Source organism: Desmodus rotundus, chromosome 7 (assembly GCF_022682495.2).
Source record: "Desmodus rotundus isolate HL8 chromosome 7, HLdesRot8A.1, whole genome shotgun sequence".
NCBI lineage: Eukaryota > Metazoa > Chordata > Mammalia > Chiroptera > Phyllostomidae > Desmodus > Desmodus rotundus.
This window is the reverse complement of record NC_071393.1, coordinates 61248893-61269411: the sequence shown is the minus strand read 5'-3', so window position 1 is coordinate 61269411 and position 20519 is coordinate 61248893.

The following is a 20519-nucleotide window of genomic DNA, read 5'->3' as shown; positions in this document are numbered from 1 at the left end:
CTGAGGCTAGGCTATAAAAGAAATTGAAGCTTCAGCTTTGGTATTTTTAATTTCTTACTCTGGGTGAAACTGGCCACCCAGTGGACAAACCTGTATGAAAAGCAGCTGCAACCTGCCAGGCCTGAGAGCAAAGCAGTTCTGGGAAGTAGATCATCTAGCTTAAGCCTTCAGTTGACTGCAGCTGAAGCCAGCATCTGACTGAAACTCACCAGATACCCTGAGCCAGTATCCTTCAACTGAGCTGCTCCAGATTTCTGAAAGATAATAACTAATTATTATTTTAAAATATTAAGTTTTGGTGTGATTTTAAAACATAGCGATAGGTAATTTATACATAGGTCAGACAGGAAGACTTTTGGAAGCCAACAGGGAACGTAAAGTAGGAACACTGGTAATAGTGGCTGTGATTCAGGCAGAGTAGCATAGAGCTCCGAAAGGAGCACCTTGTTTTTTGCCTCCCCAGATCAAGGTGTGGTTCTAGTTCTACAAATATCCAGGGGTCTGAATCCCTCAAAGCCTTTGAACTTTCTGGGACTTAATTCATTAATACTGAAAATAGAAGACATTAATTATATGACTTCAAAGGATCCTTCATAATTTGAAAATACTAGATTTTGTAAGTCTACTTCAACACACCAAAGAAAGCTTAGAACATTTCTGGCTTTTCTTTTTCCCTTTGGGGAATTTGGTATCATTTCCACTAACTTGAATGAACTACCATATCTTATGTCATTTCTTCACTTCTCATCAGTTGCAACTTTCCACCTAAATCCAGTATAAATGTAGGGTGTTTTCTTTTTTTTTCCTTCCCCCACCAGTTAAGAATTATTCACCAAACTTATTTTTAATTTAAAAAATATAACTTGACGTTAAAGTTTCACATCAGCAATATCCTTGGATTTTGGCTATTATTGTTTGAAACAGGTTGCAAACCAACTAAATGTAGTAGAATAACAAATAAAGTTATAAGATAAATGGGATAAAAATTTTTGGTTGAAAAAATGTGTGCTTAATTTCATCAGCATCATCATATTAATGTTTATGATCTGATCTGGCAGATTCATTTCAAGTTATTCATAGTGTTTAATATGTGTGTTGTGTTTTACTCAATGATGGTTAAATTCTGAAGGTGGTTTTGGCACTAAAAAATTTTCTGCCTTTATTTAGCAAGGAGAGGTAATGAAGAGGAACTACTGTCCTTTCATATTAGGATCTCTTTAATTCAGCAATAAATATTCACCAAAGTGCATGCTATCTTGATATAAGGTCACTTTTACCATCTATTCCATTAGAAATATGTTTACTTTATTTACAGGTGTCATCCATTAGGACAGGCAATTGATGTGTTAGCTAGTGGCCTTTGTCAAGGAAATAAAACTTACTTTTAATGGAATGGAAGTTTCTAAATGACCCAATCTCAAGAAGCATACACTTTGGTGAATATTTATGTATTATAAACTATCCAGCTTAAAGTGCAATTTGTACTGCAGAAGGTGATCTGGTTATTTATGAATAGCATTATATCAGTTGTATTCATCTAATTAGAAAAAATCTTTGAGGTACTTAGAAAATCATGCCAATATTTAACAATTTTTTAAATTTTTTCTTTTATTTAGTTTTTTTCCTTCTTAATGCTCTTTTTATGCTTGTGTCTTTCCCCTTGGGGTCAGATGCTGGATGCTGGATTATATACCATTACATAACAGTGGCTGGAAGAGAATACCTAGGAATGGTTCGAAGTGAGGCACTGGCAGTTTATAAAGTCACCACAAGCTGGGGCCCACTTTGCTTGCACAAATAATATGCCTTTTAGGCCGTGATCTTTACATTTGGGATCAAATTAATGTAGTTTCTTTTGTTTAAGTGCCAGGCCCTGGATTATTCCTTTTGTTTTCGGTGTTCCCCTGAGAAGGAGAACAAACAAATTCATATGATCTTAGAAGAGTAAAATAGAAAAGATAGAAACCTGATATCTTAGCAGCTTTATAATCAGCAGATACAAAGGTAATCACTTTTCCTACTAAAATAATTTCTAATACTTTATATTTTAAACTATCATAAAAAGTAGATTTCGGAGTTCTGGCCAAGATGGAGGCATAGGTAGACACACTGCATCTCCTCGCACAACCAAAAGAAGGAAAACAACAATTTAAAAACAAAAACCAACCAAAACTGACAGAAAATCGAACCGCACGAAGTCCAACAACCAAGGAGATAAAGAAGAAACATTCATCCAGACTGGTAGGAGGGGCAGAGATGGGCAGCCGGGGCAGACAGGACTTGCAGCAACGCAGCTGGACCTAGAGACATGGTGGATGCTATCAGACCCTGTGGCCCCACATTTGTGCATAGATAAAATGGGAGGAACAGCGGGGGAGTGAAACAGACTGCACAACCCAGGACTCCAGCTCGGGGAAATAAAGCCTCAAACCTCTCATTGAAAACACCCATGGGGGTTGAGGCAGCAGTAGGAGAAACTCCCAGCCTCACAGGGGCCTAGAGCGTGCACAAGACCACCCACTCAGGAATCAGCACCAGAGGGGCCCAGTTTGATTATGGGTAGTGGAGAAAATGACTGAAGTCCGGCAGAGAGTGGAGCAAGTGCCATCTATCCCTCTTGGCCCCTCCCCCATGTATTGCATCACAGCGCAGCTACAAGCATTACCCCACCCCAGTGAACACCTAAGGCTCCTCCCCTTTATGTAACAGGTGCACCAAGACAAAAAAATGGCCCAAATAAAAGAACAGATCAAAGCTCCAGAAATAATACAGCTAAGCAACAAAGACATAGCCAAACTCTCAGATGCAGAGTTCAAAACACTGGTAATTAGGATGCTCACAGAATTGGTTGAATTTGGTCACAAATTAGATGAAAAAATGAAGGCTATGCTAAGAGAAATAAAGGGAAATGTACAGGGAACCAATAGTAATGCGAAGGAAACTGTGACTGAAATCAACGCTGTGTACCAGAAGGAAGAAAGATCCAACCAGAGAAGAATGAAGAAACAAGAACTCAGAAAAATGAGGAGAGGCTTAGGAACATCCAGGACATCTTGAAACATTCCAACATCTGAATTATAGGGGTGCCAGAAGGAGAAGAGGAAGAACAAAAAATTGAAAACTTATTTGAACAAATAATGAAGGAGAACCTCCCCAGTCTGGCAAAGGAAATAGACTTCCAAGAAGTCCAGGAAGCTCAGAGAGTCCCAAAGAAGCTGGACCCAAGGAGGAACACACCAAGGCACATCATAATTACATTACCAAAGATGAAACAGAAGGAGAGAATCTTAGAAGCAGAAAGAGAGAAGGACACAGTTACCTACAAAGGAGTTCCCATAAGACTGTCAGCTGATTGCTCAAAAGAGACCTAATAGGCAAAAGGAGCTGGCAAGAAGTGTTCCAAGTCATGAAAGACAAGGGCCTACATCCAAGATTACTGTATCCAGCAAAGCTATCATTTAGAATGGAAGGGCAGATAAAGTGCTTCTCAGATAAGGTCAAGTTAAAGGAGTTCATCATCACCAAGCCCTTATTATATGAAATGTTAAAGGGACTTACCTAAGAAAAAGAAGATAAAAATATGAACAGTAAAAATGACAGCAAACTCACAGTTATCAATGACCACACCTAAAACAAAAACAAAAGCAAACTAAGCAAACAACTAGAACAGGAACAGAACCACAGAAATGGAGATCACATGGAGGGTTATCAACAGGGGAGTGGGAAGGGGAGAGAGGGGGGAAAGGTACAGAGAATAAGTAGCATAAATGGTAGGTAGAAAATAGACAGGGGAGGGATAAGAATAGTATAGGAAATGTAGAAGCCAAAGAACTTATAAGTATGACCCATGGACATGAACTATAGGGGGGGAATGTGGGAGGGATGGGGTGGGCGGGATGGAATGGAGTAAAGGGGGGGAAATGGGACAACTGTAATAGCATAATCAATAAATATATTTTTTAAAAAGTGGATTTCTTTTCTGTTATTTACTTGAATGAATAGTATTGATAGCTGGTGAGCATACTTATTTTTATATATTTATATTGTAGCTGTCCAATCATGAGTTATAAAGTTTTATATCTTAGGTTTTCAAAATGTCAAATTATATCATTTAAAAAATAATTTTTAAAACTTATTTTTGGATATGTGTACTTAAGATATTTGTTTCATCTTTATTTCACTGGCAAGAATTTCCAAAATTTTGTTAAACAAAGATCAGCTACTACACATCTTTACTTTGGTCTTGATTTTAATGGAAATGCCACTAGTGTTTCCCCAAAGTGAGTATTGTAGCTTTTTCCTATTTTCCTTCATTTTTGAATTCTTTAAAATATCAGAGATGTGTGCTACATTTTGTCAAATGTTTTATAAGGCATTATTTGCTTTGTCTTATTTTGATGACGGATTTGATGTACACTATTATCTTATTCCTTATTAAATCTTTTTGTTTTTGCTTTTTTCTTTCTTATAAAATATTATTTTTTTGTTTCTACTTTCATTTAGGATTATACTATTGACTATTTGGGTCACGATTGAATTTTCTCATGTTTTTTTAAAGAATATTTACTATTATTTTCCTTTGTGCTATTATCATAATATTGTAGTATTTGGGGACCATCCCTGATAATTTGTGAGAAGCAATACATTATATAAGGTCAGTGTATTCATGTAGTTTCTGTCAGATAGAAAAATATAAAATAAAACAATGTCAAACAAGGTGGGAAGTAGTTCTCTACAACCAGTTAGACCTGATCCTGCCAATGTCTTTCCTAATCGGATGTAATGTATTTATAACATTAAGAGAAAACCTTACACATGCACCTTTAGAATTAATGTAAAGTAATACCTGGATCTTGGAGTATGGAGATACCATCTGAAAGTAAGTACATGTCCTGGTAGAAAAACTTTTCTCAGTTTAACTTTGGAATATGTTTGTAAGGAAGGTAGGCCATGTTTTTACTTTGCTTTTCATTCTAGTAGAATTAGTATATCTAATTAAAAATCTGACCTTGGCGATATTCATGGCTTGGATTTAATCAGTCAGTCATCGAGTATTCAGTACGGTCTATGTGCCAGCAGGATGCTAGGTGCTGGCTAGGACCTAGAAGCCAGTGAAAGAACGTTGTTCCTCACCCCAGGTCTTGAAGTTACCTAATTAGAGGAGCAGACTTCCAAGAAAGAGCAGGTGCTGGTTTTTAAAAGAGCTCTAGAGTAATTAGGAAGACTGGTTCCAAAGGAGACCATTGTGCTGGGAATTCTTAAAAAGACTGATCATTTAGGTACAGATTTTAAGCTGGTTCTCTTTCAAATGAAGAACAGATAGTGGCGCCATAGGGTTCTCTGAATTAAAAGGGCAGTGGTTCTTCAGCTTCATTGTACATTAGAATGAGCTGAGGGGCTTGTGAAGCTCCTGACGCCCAGACCTCATCACAAATCAATTAGTTTAGAATCTCTTTTTGTGGGACCCGTCATCAGTAGTTGTCAAAACTCCTCAGTTGATTACAACGTGCAGGCAAGTTTGAGAACTACTCCTCTAGGGCTCTTCAATAGCCTTACTGAATCATCTTGGGGGTAGAGAAAGTTGCTTTTACAAAATTTCCTTGTCTTGTTCTCATCTAAGTTGTTTGAATCAGAATCTCTACATCTGTTTCTGAACTCCTCAAAAAAAATCAGTTTGAATAGTTAAAAGAGCATATTTGCTATCTAGGAACCACACTGTAAATTACACTTGTAATTTACCAAGGTTCTCGTGAGTGCTAATTTTTCTGATAAATGTGGGGGAATAATGACATATTCTCTTTTTTAGGGTTGTATTAAGTATTTGTACAGTTAATATACAAATGGATGATCTTACACAATGATTACACTTGTTTTCTGAGATAGTGACAAGGATTCTTAGCATCACTTGCACAGGTGATAAGAAATCAAGACTGTTCAAAGTGAAACAATTGTCTAAAAATTACTCAACTTTGGAGAAATGCACTAAGGTTTTCTCTCCTCTAGATCACTACCACATCATTTTTAATGCATGTATGAGTGTGTAGCTTCTGGATTTCTATCATATTATAAGTTGATATCTACCAGCTATGCTAAGGGCTCTCAAGGTTCCTGGTATACAGGCAAATGATATCCCTTGAGGATTATATGGAAATTATATGTTTTCATTTAATCCTTTACTTTTGTTAACTGAGGATCAATTGGCACAGAGTAATAGTTACAAAAGACAGTAAAGTTAATGTGACACATGAGGGTCAAAATAAAGATATAAATAATATTTATTATTTCTTTAGAAGGCACTCTGTGCAAGTGATCATGATATGAATTTCCTGTGTACTAAGCTCATTTATGCCTAATGCCAACGATATGAGAAAGCATTAGCACCCCTTTTTTCAGCTGAGGAAATTGATGCTCAGAGAAGTTAGTGTGTCCTTCCCCAAGATCACTAGATATTGGTGGAAAGGAGATTCTAATCCAGGCCTGTTTGATGCCATAGCTTGTGCTCCAACCACTGAGCAAATAGCTTCAATGTATTGCTAGTGGTTAGATAGATAGGCAGACAAACTCATTGGGAGAAAGTACCCATATTTTGCCATGTATAATGAGCACCCATGATTTTGGCTGAAATTGTCAGGAAAAAATCTTTTAATTTTTTAATTAAATTAAAAAAGTTCAACAGAACTGATTATCATATTCCAGGGTATTTTGTTGCATATGGAAAGCATATAGTGAAAGCATCACTATTGCTTTGTAGAATTACATTTTTAACACATAAGCATAAATAAAAATTTTAAAACATTTACATACATATGGGATTAGTGCACCCACGTATAATGCACATCCTTATATTTCCCTAAAAATGTTGGGCAAAAGATCATACATTATACATGGCAAAATACAATGCATATCCTTATGAGGAGAAAGGAAGCAGCCGTTTTCATTGGGTTGTTTCAGTTTCATGATCAGGGCCCATGTCTTCTTATGTCTTCATGTATGGTCACTCAATAAGGCAGTGGCCCCCAAATTCAATGTGTATCAGAATCACCTGGATAGCTACTGAAGAACAGAAAAGCCCAGGCTTGTTGAAATAGGATGAGGCCAGTGTCTATGTATTTTTACCAAGTTCTTCAGGTGACTTTGCTATCCACCAAAGTTTAGGAACCCTTACAGTGAGGTATTAATCAATGAACCACTTATGCAAGTGTCATTAGTTCTAGAAAGCAATGCAGGGCTGCAAGTAAAGTAGTGATACATATAGAACTGTATAGAGGTGTGAATATAGGTATGTGTGTATGCATATAAACTATCGCAATACAACCTTTCTTAAATTGTGCTCTAGGGGACATGAGATCTGGAAGCAGTTAATATATGGTCTGTGGCTAAAATATGTGGCTGATTCATTTGAGAAATGCTGCAGGCCAGACCTCCTTCATGAATACGCATAGTTCTCAACAGCATGTAAAAAGCTTCAGTAGTCCTGAAATAAGAATGCAATTTTTAGGAACCAAGATGGCGGTGTAGGTAGACACACTGCGCCTCCTCGCACAACCAGAACTGACAGAGAATCAAACGGCAAGGGGGTCTGACACCAAGGAAATACAAAATAAACATTCATCCAGACCAGTAGGAGGGGAGGAGATGGGCACTGGGGTGGAGAGGACTCCTGTGGCTGTGGCGGGACTGAGACTGGCGGAATGTGGGACGAATGGCGCAGGCAGTCCGAGCACTAGCAAACCCTGCGGCCCCACATTGGTGCACAGATAAACTGAGAGGGCTGGACTCAGAGTGGCGGAGAGCAGGGCAGGCTGAGCAGTGGGTAGCACCCTGCAGCCCCACATTCATGAATAGATAAACCGAGCGAACGGCGGGGAGCAAAGCAGACTGAGCAACCCAGGGCTCCAGCTTGGGGAAATAAAGCATCAAATCTCTGATTGAAAACGCCCGTGGGGGTTGGGGCAGCAGCAGGATAGACTCCCAGACTCACGGGAGAGGTCCTTGGAGAGACCCACAGGGGCCTAGAGTGTGCACAGGCCCACTTACTCGGGAACCAGCACCAGAGGGGCCCAAATTGATTGTGGGTAGCAGAGTGAAGGATTGAAGTCCGGAGGAGAGTGAGATGGGCGCCATTGCTCCCTCTCGGCCCCTCCCCCACGTACAGCATCACAGCCCAGCGACCAGTGTTACCCCACCCTGGTGAACACCTAAGGCTCCACCCCTTAAAGTAACAGACGCACCAAGACAAAAAAAAAAAAAAAAAAAAATGGCCCAAATGACAGAACACTTCAAAGCTCCAGAAAAAATACAACTAAGCGAGGAAGAGATAGCCAACCTATTGGATGCACAGTTCAAAACACTGGTTATCAAGATGCTCACAGAATTGGTTGAATTTGGTCACAAATTAGATGAAAAAATGAAGCCTATGCTAAGAGAAACAAAGGAAAATGTACAGGGAACCAATAGTGATGTGAAGGAAACTGGGACTCAAATCAACAGTGTGGACCAGCAGGAAGAAAGAAACATCCAACCAGAAAAGAATGAAGAAACAAGAACTCAGAAAAATGAGGAGAGGCTTAGGAACATCCAGGACATCTCGAAACCTTCCAACATCCGAATTATAGGGGTGCCAGAAGGAGAAGAGGAAGAACAAAAAATTGAACACTTATCTGCAAAAACAATGAAGGAGAAGTTCCCTAATCTGGCAAAGGAAATAGACTTCCAGGAAGTCCAGGAAGCTCAGAGAGTCCCAAAGAAGCTGGACCCAAGGAGGAACACACCAAGGCACATCATAATTACATTACCAAAGATGAAACAGAAGGAGAGAATCTTAGAAGCAGAAAGAGAGAAGGACACAGTTACCTACAAAGGAGTTCCCATAAGACTGTCAGCTGATTTCTCCAAAAAGACCTTACAGGCAAGAAGGGGCTAGCAAGAAGTATTCCAAGTCATGAAACGCATGGGCCTACATCCAAGATTACTGTATCCAGCAAAGCTGTCATTTAGAATGGAAGGGCAGATAAAGTGCTTCTCAGATAAGGTCAAGTTAAAGAAGTTCATCATCACCAAGCCCTTATTATATGAAATGTTAAAGGGACTTACCTAAGAAAAAGAAGATAAAAAATATGAACAGTAAAAATGACAGCAAACTCACAGTTATTAACCACCACACCTAAAACAAAAACAAGAGCAAACTAGGCAAACAAGTAGAACAGGAAGAGAACCATAGAGATGGAGATCACATGGAGGGTTGTCAATAGGGGAGTGGGAGGGGGAGAGGGGGGGAAAGGTACAGAGAATAAGTAGCATAGACGATAGGTGGAAAATAGACAGGGGGAGGGTAAAAATAGTGTAGGAAATGTAGAAGCCAAAGAACTTATAAGTATGACCCATGGACATGAACTATAGGGGGGGAATGTGGGAGGGAGTGGGAATGTGGGAATGTGGGTGGGCAGGATGGAGTGGAGTGGGGGGGGATGGTACAACTGTAATAGCATAATTAATAAATATATTAAAAAAAAAGAAAAAAAATAGAAAATGCAATTTTTAAATTTAATTAGCTAATCTTTATTAACTAATTAGTTAAGTTTTATTAACCCATGTATACTTATAAGTATATAATTAACCCAAAGATATTCGAAGTTATTTTTATTGACTATCTAGTAACATGCCCAGGGTACCAAGTTTGAGAAATATCAGTATAACCTAGTATTACTAATTTAAAGATATATGAAACGTTATTTAAGAAAAACTCTTTTTTGAAAGATATGTGGTCCTTCTTGTGGTTATTCTCTGTATAGAAAACAAAAATATAGTGAAGTACTGAAATATTAGCAAGTTGGAAGTTTATCATGAAGGATCATTAAAATAATGAAAAGGAATATTTTAATGCAATGTGTATTTGTGATGTGATGATAGGGTGCATAAGATACACAGATAGTGAAATATGTGCCTTCCAGGATTTTAATGAGATTCATGAAGAGTTCTATGTAATAAGACATATATGTTAAAAAGCTGTAATGAGGTGAATATGTGAGACGGTTTAATTAGCTGTCTCAGGAAGTGTCCTGTAAGATGGGCATCCTTCAGGGCTGAAATGAGATGGGTGAAAGGAAAAGTGTAATGAGCTGGTCACATAAAGGAGAAAAATATAATTAGATGCATAAAAGAAGGAAGAGAGTGAATATAAATTTTCAAAATATGTAAGATATAATGGAAACTAGGCTTTAATGTACTAAGATGCAGAAATGAAATGACAATGAGATACAAAAATGGAATCATGTAATGAGATATGTAAGGGCTGTGTAATGAGATGTGCATGTTTAAGGGGTGTAATGAGATGCAAGATGGGAAAGGTGTAATGAGATGAGCACGTTAAATAATCTAATGAGAGGCATGAAGGAAATGATGTCATGTCACATGAAAATTGAAGAAAGTAATGAGATGTGCATTTTTAAGGATGGCAATAAAATGAATAATATAAACTAAGGAGAATGAAGAGATGAAATCAAATCTTATTATTACAATGTGAAAAAAAACCCCAAAAACTAATGAGAGAAGGTGTTTCACAAACACCATTCACTTTGATATATTTATTTTGACCTGACAAACATTTTTGCTGTCCAACCACATACTAAACACTTTCTGTGGAAATATAAAAATATATATTATTCATGTCCCCAATGGCCCATAAAGTCATACATGTATATAAATTATCATAAGTATTAATCAAATATTATAAAACTTCAGAGAAGGGAGATTATTTTGGCCCAAGATATTTTATACATCACCTCAATCAAATGTTTCCTTGTGGTCTCTTTAAATTTTATAATTCTAATAATTTATTTCTCCATTTCTATGATCCTTGGATTTTCTCCCTGTATTATTTATTTTATATAAGTAGATTTCAGCTTTTTTTAAAAGTCTGGTTCAACTATCATGTCCTCAAAGGAGCCTATTTTAATTTCTCTCCAGCTTAAAAAAAAACCCAAAATGAAATTTTACAATATTCTATATTTTTCTTATGAACTATATTGTAAAATACCATATTCTGGTGAGTAATGGATATTAATGATCTTCCCTACTGCCTATGTGTTCTTCATGGTCAAGGGTAGATATCACCCAATTTTATTTTACCCACTGAGATGAAACCTTCTACAAGGTAGTTGCTTATTAAGTAATTCTTAAGTAGATGAATGATTAGATAAAATATATATCCTCATAGACTCTATTCATAAGAATGCAAATAACATAAATAATAAACAGATTCCTAAGCTGATCGAGTTATGTTAGATATAAGTTACAATCAAATCACTTGGAGAGAAGGCTTCTTCACACAATCAGAATTCTTCAATGTAAAAGAAACACTTTCAGTTATGAGTTTGCTGAGGAGATTTGGTTTTGCCAAGACATTGACCCCTGTAGGAGTGGGCCCAGCTTTATTTCTCACCAGATATTTGTTTGCTTCATTTGTAAGCACTTCAGTATTTTAAGGAATTCAAGAGCTATTTTAATCAGTCCTGGAAGGAAATAACAGAGCAATTCATTACTGAGCTCATCAACCTGAGGAACTATTGTTTCATATGTCATTCTTGAGTATTCTTCATTACAAGATGGCCTTCAAATGATAACAAGCCCAGATGGAACTACATAGATCAAGCTTTTTATTTTATTTTAATGTGTCCTGTATCAAATTCACCTGGGAGGTAGGGCATGGCAAGAGAATCTTCGATTATTCACAAACTGAATGCAGCTGTGAGGTGCACCTTGTGGTAATCCCAGTCATTTACATCGGACTTCCTCCTACAGGTCATGCATGTGGCGAAATAACACTCATCGCTGACCGAAGCCCCAGAGACAGCCCCAGATACAATACATGGAGCATTCACTTGCCAGGCGGATGAGAAAATCCACCTTTGCTCCTATAGTACATTGACCTGTTTTCTCTCACTGATTCTCTCAGCAAAAACATGCCTGCTAGCTTTGGTATTTGTGACTTTGGAGTTCCTCTAATATCTAGGATATTGATTATTTTCCAAATTGTTTTTCAGGTTTCTCTCTACACTCATTCTCCTGACCATTCAGCTAATACTGATGATGCTTCTCAGATACTTCTTGAACCAACTTTTTTCCATACAGGCCATTTCTCTTGTGCTCTGGACAGGTTCATGTTCTATTCTCACCGAGGGGTGGCTGATTTCCTCCCATCACATTGAATAGTGGTTGCAGCATTACAAGTTTTGTGAATTATACTTTTCATGATTATTTTGCTTTCTCTGTCTAATCTAGACCCATCATCTTATTTCTGACATCCATAGAAATGGTACACTCTGACTACTTTTCTCTTTTTGCACTTCCTATAAATAGAATGTGCAGGGAAGACTCTGAAATTGTTGGGTTAAGGGTTATGTCTACCATCAGTATGGATGATGTCCATCCCCTCAGTTGTGAACAACCATTGTGCCTGAGCCACCCTTGCTCACTTGCTCTGTAACTCTAAATCCAATGGTTTGTGGGTTTGTGAGGGCAATTTTATTCTAGGAGCAGACGGAGCGTGTTTGATTCTCAGACTCCTGCCACACCTGGATCTTCGGGTGCTCATCACCATCTCATTCTCCAAATAGAGAGTTATAGAATACTCATCCATCCTTTAAAGAGAGCAACGGGTTGAACTTCCTGATTATCTAATTTTGAACTTTGGCTTCTATATTAAAGACAATTTCTGCCATATTTTCAATATGATATCCTTCCTTTTACTCCAGCTTTAATTACTGGTTTCCTATCACATGCTTCTTGCAAAAGCTCATTTCTTAATAATTTGCTTAGTATTTCATTTCCTCTAGGAATGGAACTATGGAACTTTGATATTGTACCCTTAGAATTAGCTAAAAACATTTCTTAATGCTAAGTGCCATATATTTTAAAACCCCAGTGTTGTGCGCTCCTGTGCCAACCCTCTCATAATCCTAACTTGTTCTTCCTGGATAGTTCAAAAAGATTTAAAAATTATTCCAAAATTGTAGTTGAAGAAAGGCATTGTTAAAACTTGAATTAATGGTCTGAGAAATCAAGTGATAACTTAGAAGAAAAGATCAAAGAAAAATAAATCTTGTGGGGGAAATAAGATGTCTTTGTCTGAGAAAAGAGACAAAGACAAATTAATAAACCAATAATAGGAGTACCAGAAGGAAAAAATGAGGAACAGATGGAGGAAAGTAAATAATTAAACAATTATTAGAGGAAAGTTTTCCTGTTTGTAAATAGAGAATATATCACCTATGTAACAGACAATCTGATAAAAATACTCAAGAGAGTATTCTAACTTAAAAACACATGCCTTACCTTAGAGTCCTCAAGATTGAAAAAGGTATAGGATAAAATATAGGAAAAGATGAACAAAGACAAAAGGATACATTCTCTGTCTCTGTATCTCATCTCTCTCTCTCTACAAATGAATTAATAGTAAGTGATGGGATATATATGTCATACAGCAAAGGAATAGTCTTGAACTAAATATACAAAACTATCTTAGCATGACCTAGAACATTGGAGGAAGTGGATAGGAAAGTAAAAGTGTTCTAAAGGTCTCATTTTATAGACATGAGTGTAGAAAACTGGGGACAATAGTGCATCTTGGTAAGAAGAAATAATAGTTGAATAGTTTATATATTATTAATAGTAGAAAAAATATGTATTTGAATATGAAAATGTGGAAATAAGGTAAACAGAAAATACATAGTTCATGCATTGTAAAGGTGAAAGAGGAATAAACTATAATTTGAAAGAGTAGTCAACAAAAAAAGACAGAAGATCAAAATAAAGTCTACCAGTGGATGTACGAAATGTGAGGGACCTTGGAACTCATAGGTACAGGGGCTCAGTATGAATGTTAAACAGTCAAATCTAAGAATAAAAAGACTAAATAGGATACAGAGGAGATTTTGTGTTTCCTAGAGCTATACTTTATAATGAGGTCACCTCATTAACATAAATTCAAGTGTCATTGAAATGTACTTGTTAATAATGAAAGATACCTTTATCACTCTCATCATTTAGGAAATTCCAAGCATTTTAGGAACTCTGTGCCAGGAAGGGGGGTGAAGATCAAATATATATATTTCTTTTGATAAGTTACAATATCACAAAAGCCAACTAGGTCTTCTGTGAATCACCTAACTGCAGGATGCTGAAACTGTCATGACCGTTTTGTCATTCCTACAATGCCTGGACTTCCTAAAAACATGCAGTGATTTTCTTGGACCTTTGATCTATCAAGTCTTCTACTTGTTTTGAAGGTACCCATTTGTCTATATTAGATTTCTTGCTACTTGGAATCCCTAGAAAATACCAAGAGGAGCAACTTTATTTTCTAATTAATTCAGTGAGAGGGACTTTAGTAATTTGTCTTTCCTGAAATTCATGTTTTATAATTTATACAAATGCACATTTAACTGTAAATAATTATTTTACAATATATACTGTTTTCAAGCACATCATTTATGAAAGTTGAACATATTCTAAGCCTGGAAGTACGTCTCAAATATGTCCGAGACGATATCATATATCAGCTCTCTGGCTGCAATGCAAATAGATTAGAAATTTATAATATAATTGGTGTTTTAGGAACACCAGTTCAAAAGAACATGTACACCCCAATGTTCATAGCAGCACAATTTACAATAGCCAAGTGCTGGAAGCAACCTAAATGCCCATCAGTAAATGAGTGGATCAAAAACTGTTGTACATTTACATGATGGAATACTATGAAGCAGAAAGAAAGGAGCTCCTACCCTTTGCTACAGCTTGGATTGATCTGGAGAGCATTATGCTAAGGGAAATAAGCCAGGCGGTGAAAGACAAATAACATATGATCTCATCCATAAGTGGAACCTAATCAACAAAACAAACAAGTAAGCAAAATATAACCAGAGACATTGAAATTAAGAAACACTCACAGTAACCAGAGGGGAGGTGGGAGAGGATAATGTGGAGAAAAGCGGGGAGGGTTGTTAAGCAACATGTACAAAGGACACATAGACAAAGTCAAAGGAGGGTAGGATCAAGGGTGGGAGGTGGGGATGGCTGGGGTGGGGGGGGAGTGGTGGATGGAAAATGGAGACAACGATACTTGAGCAAAACAAAAAAAATGAAAAAAAAGAAATTTATAAATATTTGAAAATGATTATAATTATTTAAAATCTTTTTCCAAATAAATAATGGGTCCAAGAAAAATCATAATGAAAATTAGAAAGTAATGAGTGACTATAAATAAACTGTATATTAAACTATGTAGGATGAAAGCTATAGTGCTACTGTGTAGCAGATTGTTAAGAGGACCTTCTGGCTCAGTTTCCTAGAAGGCCTCACAGGACTCAGTGTATAGCTGTACTCACAGCTATCATTTATTACAGAAAAATGGTACCAAGCACAAGAAGCAAACTGAAAAAGTTCAGGGGGCAAAGTTTGGGGAAAACCAAAAGCAAGTTTCCAAGAGTTCTTTCTCAGTGGAATAACACAGAAAGCGCTTAATTCAGCTAGCAAAGACTTTTGACAACATGTATGAAATGTTGCCAATCAGGGAATCTTAGAGACCCAATCAATGATCAGGGTTTTTACTGGGGCCTGGTCACATGGGCACTCTTTGCTGAGCAAGTACCCAAATTCCAGTCCCCCATAGTGAAAGTAGGTGTGCAGAATAAATCATATTGTTTAAACAAACAGTTCAGGCACAGTGACTTACTCTTATCAATTAATGGTGGGAACCCTTTTTAAATTTGGGATCCCACCAAGATCCAGCTTTGTAAGTAGGCTGTTCAGAGGACAGAAGTGAGGCCTGCTATGATATCTCTTGTCTGCAGTCACCTAAAGGAAAAGACCATTACCTTAATTGCTTTTATGAAAAGAAAAGTCATACAAAAGAAGAAATTAGAATGGTAGAACTTCTCTTAAAAATATGTGAAAGGAAACAATGAAAAAAGTAAAGATTAAAAAATAGACAGCAAAACTATAATAGAATCAACTAAGCCAAAATTTGATTCCATGAAAGAAGATACAGATTAACTGCGAAGACTAAAAAAGGGGAAGAAATTTAGGAATGAAAATGGAAATGTTACTACAAACAGGATATTTAAATAGTAATGAGACTATATAAATAATTTTATATGAGTAAATTGTTGTGATCAAATACAGATTCTTGAGATTCCTATCAATAGATCTGTTTGTTGTCCTTTACTCTAGAAGGGCTCTGTGCTAATTTGACCAATAGAATGTGGAGAATGATGGTGTGCTCCTTTTCTGGACTCAGACTTCAGAGGATTGGCAGCTTCCATTTCCTGTGCCTGGGAGCCAATCCACCTTGCTTTATTGAATCCAAGCAGTTCTGTGGAAATACCTACATGGAGTCCAAAAGCCCAGCTCAGTCCCAGCAGAGAATTTACCAGCCATGTGAGTGAGCCATCTGGGAAGTGGACCATTCAGCTTCAGTTAGCTTTCCCAGCCAATGCCATGTGGAATAGGAACAAACCACAAAACTAAACCCTACCCTAAATGTAGATTAGTGAACACAATAAATTATTGTGTTATTTTAATCCACTGGATTTTAGGATGGTTTGTTACATAGCAGTTATGGGAGAGAACAGAAATTGACAATCCCATAAAAAAATACAACTTCCTGAAATTTACTCATGATAAAGTAATAAGCCAGAATGGTCCCAATGCTATTAGAGAAATCAAATAATGAGTTAAAACTTTACCATAAAAATACAAATGAAATCCAAATATTTATACAGGTGCCTCTACCAAACAGTGGACAAATTTTATTCAAACACTCCCAGAGAAGAGGAAAAAAAGAGATACTTTGCTACTTATTTTATCGGACCAATATAACTTTGATACTAAACCAAACCTGGTAAGAAAATAACAAAAATCTAGACCAATATAACTCATGATCATGGCTATAATAAAAGTTCCAAGAAAACATTTGAAAACCAACTATAAGGGAACAAAATTTGCCACCCCAAAATGTGTCTCTTTGGTATGAGGACTAACTTAGGCTTATTATTTTTAAGAAACAAAGACTCAGACTCTGAAAGCTTTTCTTGTTACTTCCCCCTTATCTGCCCAAAAGAATTTAGATGAAAAGCCTGTTTTTGAAATAGAGCTGTCACCAGAGATATCTATAAAGAACATGGGCTAGGGGTGGTGGAGACTCCACAGGGCCTAGAGGTCAAGTTCACTCTGTGTCCCCTGGCCTCTGCATGGCCCAGCACACATTTATCAATCATGTGGTTTTAATCCGAATGTCAATTGCCCTCTTCTCCTTTCAAGTCTCAAACCACTACCCTCTTCTTCCTAGCTCCGGATGGAATATAAGCTTCAACTACCCAATGGGTCCTTGAGCTCCCCCATATTCTTGTGGAACCCCCATATATATGAAATTAAATTGGATTTTCTCTGGTTAATCTGTGACATGTCAGTTCAATTCTTAGACTGGGCAGAAGAACCAAGGGTTGAGGAAAATTTCTTCTTCTCTGACACTGCTAACAGAGTGTATTAAAGTGCTAGCACAGTGACTGAGCTTCACTTTTTGCAGAAATAGAAGAATGGTTTAGAAGAGAAAATCTAGACATGTCATTCACCATATTTATATTAAAGTGGAAATGAAGACTTTGATCTCAGGAAAAACAAAACAAAAACTCTAAAAATTAGTCAGCATTCACAAAAAACAAAACCTCTAGAAAACCAGGTAAGATTTCTTTAATTTGAGACAGAGCATTTAAAAAATATCTAACCAATTTTATAATTTCAGTTTTAATATTTTAAAAACTTTATTACATTTATATAATGTGTATTTGGAATAAAACTTTAGAATTTTCCAAATCATTACCATTTATGAGTATTTTTTCCAACTAATTTAAAGTTCTGTTTTATCATTTGGGAAATCATTTTATGATTTGCATATTTTTCTGGCATTTGCAAAATTTTAAACTTATTGTTTAACTGTTTTAATATGTGTCAGGAGATATACTTTCAAGATTATTTTTCTTTAATTTTTAAAGAAATTTTCTTATGAACATTAGAATTAGATTGCTCAGTTTAGCAAAATGAAACAACCTTTATTGTTATGGGTTATGGGGGGGTCACAATAAATTTACAGACTTAATTGGGAAAAGTTGATATTTTTATGATGTTGAGTCTTCCTATAAAAATACAGCATGCTTTTTCATTTGTCTATTTTTTATATTCCTCAGAAGCAATGTAAAATTTTCTTTATATAGATCATGCCCACTTTGGGGGCCAATTCTCTGATATTATTTGGTTTAGATTTCCAGTTTTCTCTATTCAATCTACTTAGTGGTAGAGAAAAATGTTTATCTCTTCTCTACAAACAAATATATAGTAAATAGAATAAATAGAAGACCTGCACAGATCAATACTCTGCTCTCATTAAAACTATATAAATTCATCAAATTTTAAATATTTTTCTATTTTTCTTTTTTGACTATCATTATAGATGAATGGCTTTTTTCCAAACACAGCTTGTTCCAGTCAACCAGAATTTTTATTTTCCTTTTGATTCTCATATTCTAATTGGCCAGTGTTTTCAGGACTACATCAGGCACTTTAAAAGCATCAAAGACAAACATTGTATGATTTCTCTTGTATGTATAATCTGGAAAAATAACCCTCATAAAAAACCCAAGCTCATAGGGACAGAACAGATTGGTGGTTGCAATAGGCAGGGTATGAGGCTTGGTAAAAATGGGTGAATTTTGCTTCATTTAAATAAATTGAAGATATTTGCTTGACATTTTAGTCCCCAGAAGAAGCACTTAATGTCGTCTGAAAGCTTGAAGATGTTATTCTTTCTCTCTGTAGGTTATTTTCATATATAGTCATTTTTAGTTGTCAGATGTATAGCCTTCCATGAGAATTCTGTTAACTCTCCTTTTCCAGCATTTGGGGATATATCTATAATTCCATTTTTCTGTGCAAAGGGGCCCATTTTACCTGCAGCAGTAAAGAGGAAAAGGAAAATCCTTTACAGACTCAGCCAGCCACAGGGGGCTTCACAGCAGGCCTATTTCCATTCAAGGTACAGGAAGCAGATAGATGGTTTGATCCTGGGCACAGAGCTGCAACCTTCTGAACAACCATTCATCGAAGGTGATGCTTCGGCTTAGGACGGGAAGATGGCGGCAACATAGGTGGGAGCGGAATCCACTTCCCCGCAACGCCAGGGAAATACCTAGCTGATCTGAGGAGCAGAGTGAACAGCCAACAGTATTCCAGCATATACGAAGATCAGAGACCAAAGATAGAGGACATTGAAAGATCTGACGGTGCGACAACAAAACCTGGAGTGCTGAAAAGACTAGAGTTAGACCGTGTTAAACACATAAACGTCAGCTCAAGACCAGTGAGCACAGGAGAGTAAGGAGACAGCACCACCGAATCCCATTGGCATTCTACCATAGAAGTTCATATCATAAACCCAGTGATTCAGAACAAAGCAATTTAAGAAGCAGAGGCCAACAAGAAGAGCCTCACAAACAATGGGAAGACAAAGAAACAATTCCCAAATGAAAGGAAAGGAGGAAGTCTCAGAAAGAATACTAACCGAAAAAGAGGCAAGTCAACTATCAGATACTGAGTTCAAAGCAATGGTCATCAGGAAGCTCACTGAGCTCTCTGAGCTCAAAGAGAACTACCAGAAACTACAAGGAAACTACAATGAACTCACTGCAAACTATATCAACATGAAAAAGGAAATAGAAAATATCAACAAGAGCCAAGAGGAAATGAAGAATACAATTTCTGAATTGAAGAACACAGTAGAAGGAATGAAAAGCAGACTTGATGAAGCAGAGGATCGGATCAGCGAGCTGGAGGATAAAGTAGAAAAAAACACCCAGAAGGAGCAAGAAAAGGAAAAGAGGCTCAGAAAGAATGAAGAGGCAATAAGGGAAATGCAGGACAACATGAAACGTAACAATATCCGTATAATAGGAATACCAGAAGGAGAAGAAGAAGAGCAAGGGATAGAAAACCTGTTTGAAAAAGTAATGATGGAAAATTTCCCTAATCTGAGGAGAGAAAAAGTCACCCAAATCCAGGAATCACAGAGAGTCCCAAACAAGAGGAACCCAAAGAGACCCACTGCAAGACACATCATAATTAAAATGGCAAATTTCCAAGACAAAGAGAGGATCTTAAAGGCAGCAAGGGAGAAAAAGGAAGTAACATACAAGGGAGCCCCAATAAGGTTAGCAACTGACTTCTCAATGGAAATGCTCCAAGCCAGAAGAGAATGGCAAAAAATATTCCAAGTAATGAGAACCAGAGGCCTCCAACCAAGACTACTTTACCCAGCAAGGCTCTCAATCAAGATAGAAGACCAAATAAAGAGCTTCCCAGAAAAAAGAAGTCTAAAAGAATACAGCTCCACCAAACCAGCTCTGCAAGAGATGCTAAAGGGACTGCTTTAAGGAAAGGAAAGAAAACAGAAAGAGAGAGGAACACAGGTAGGA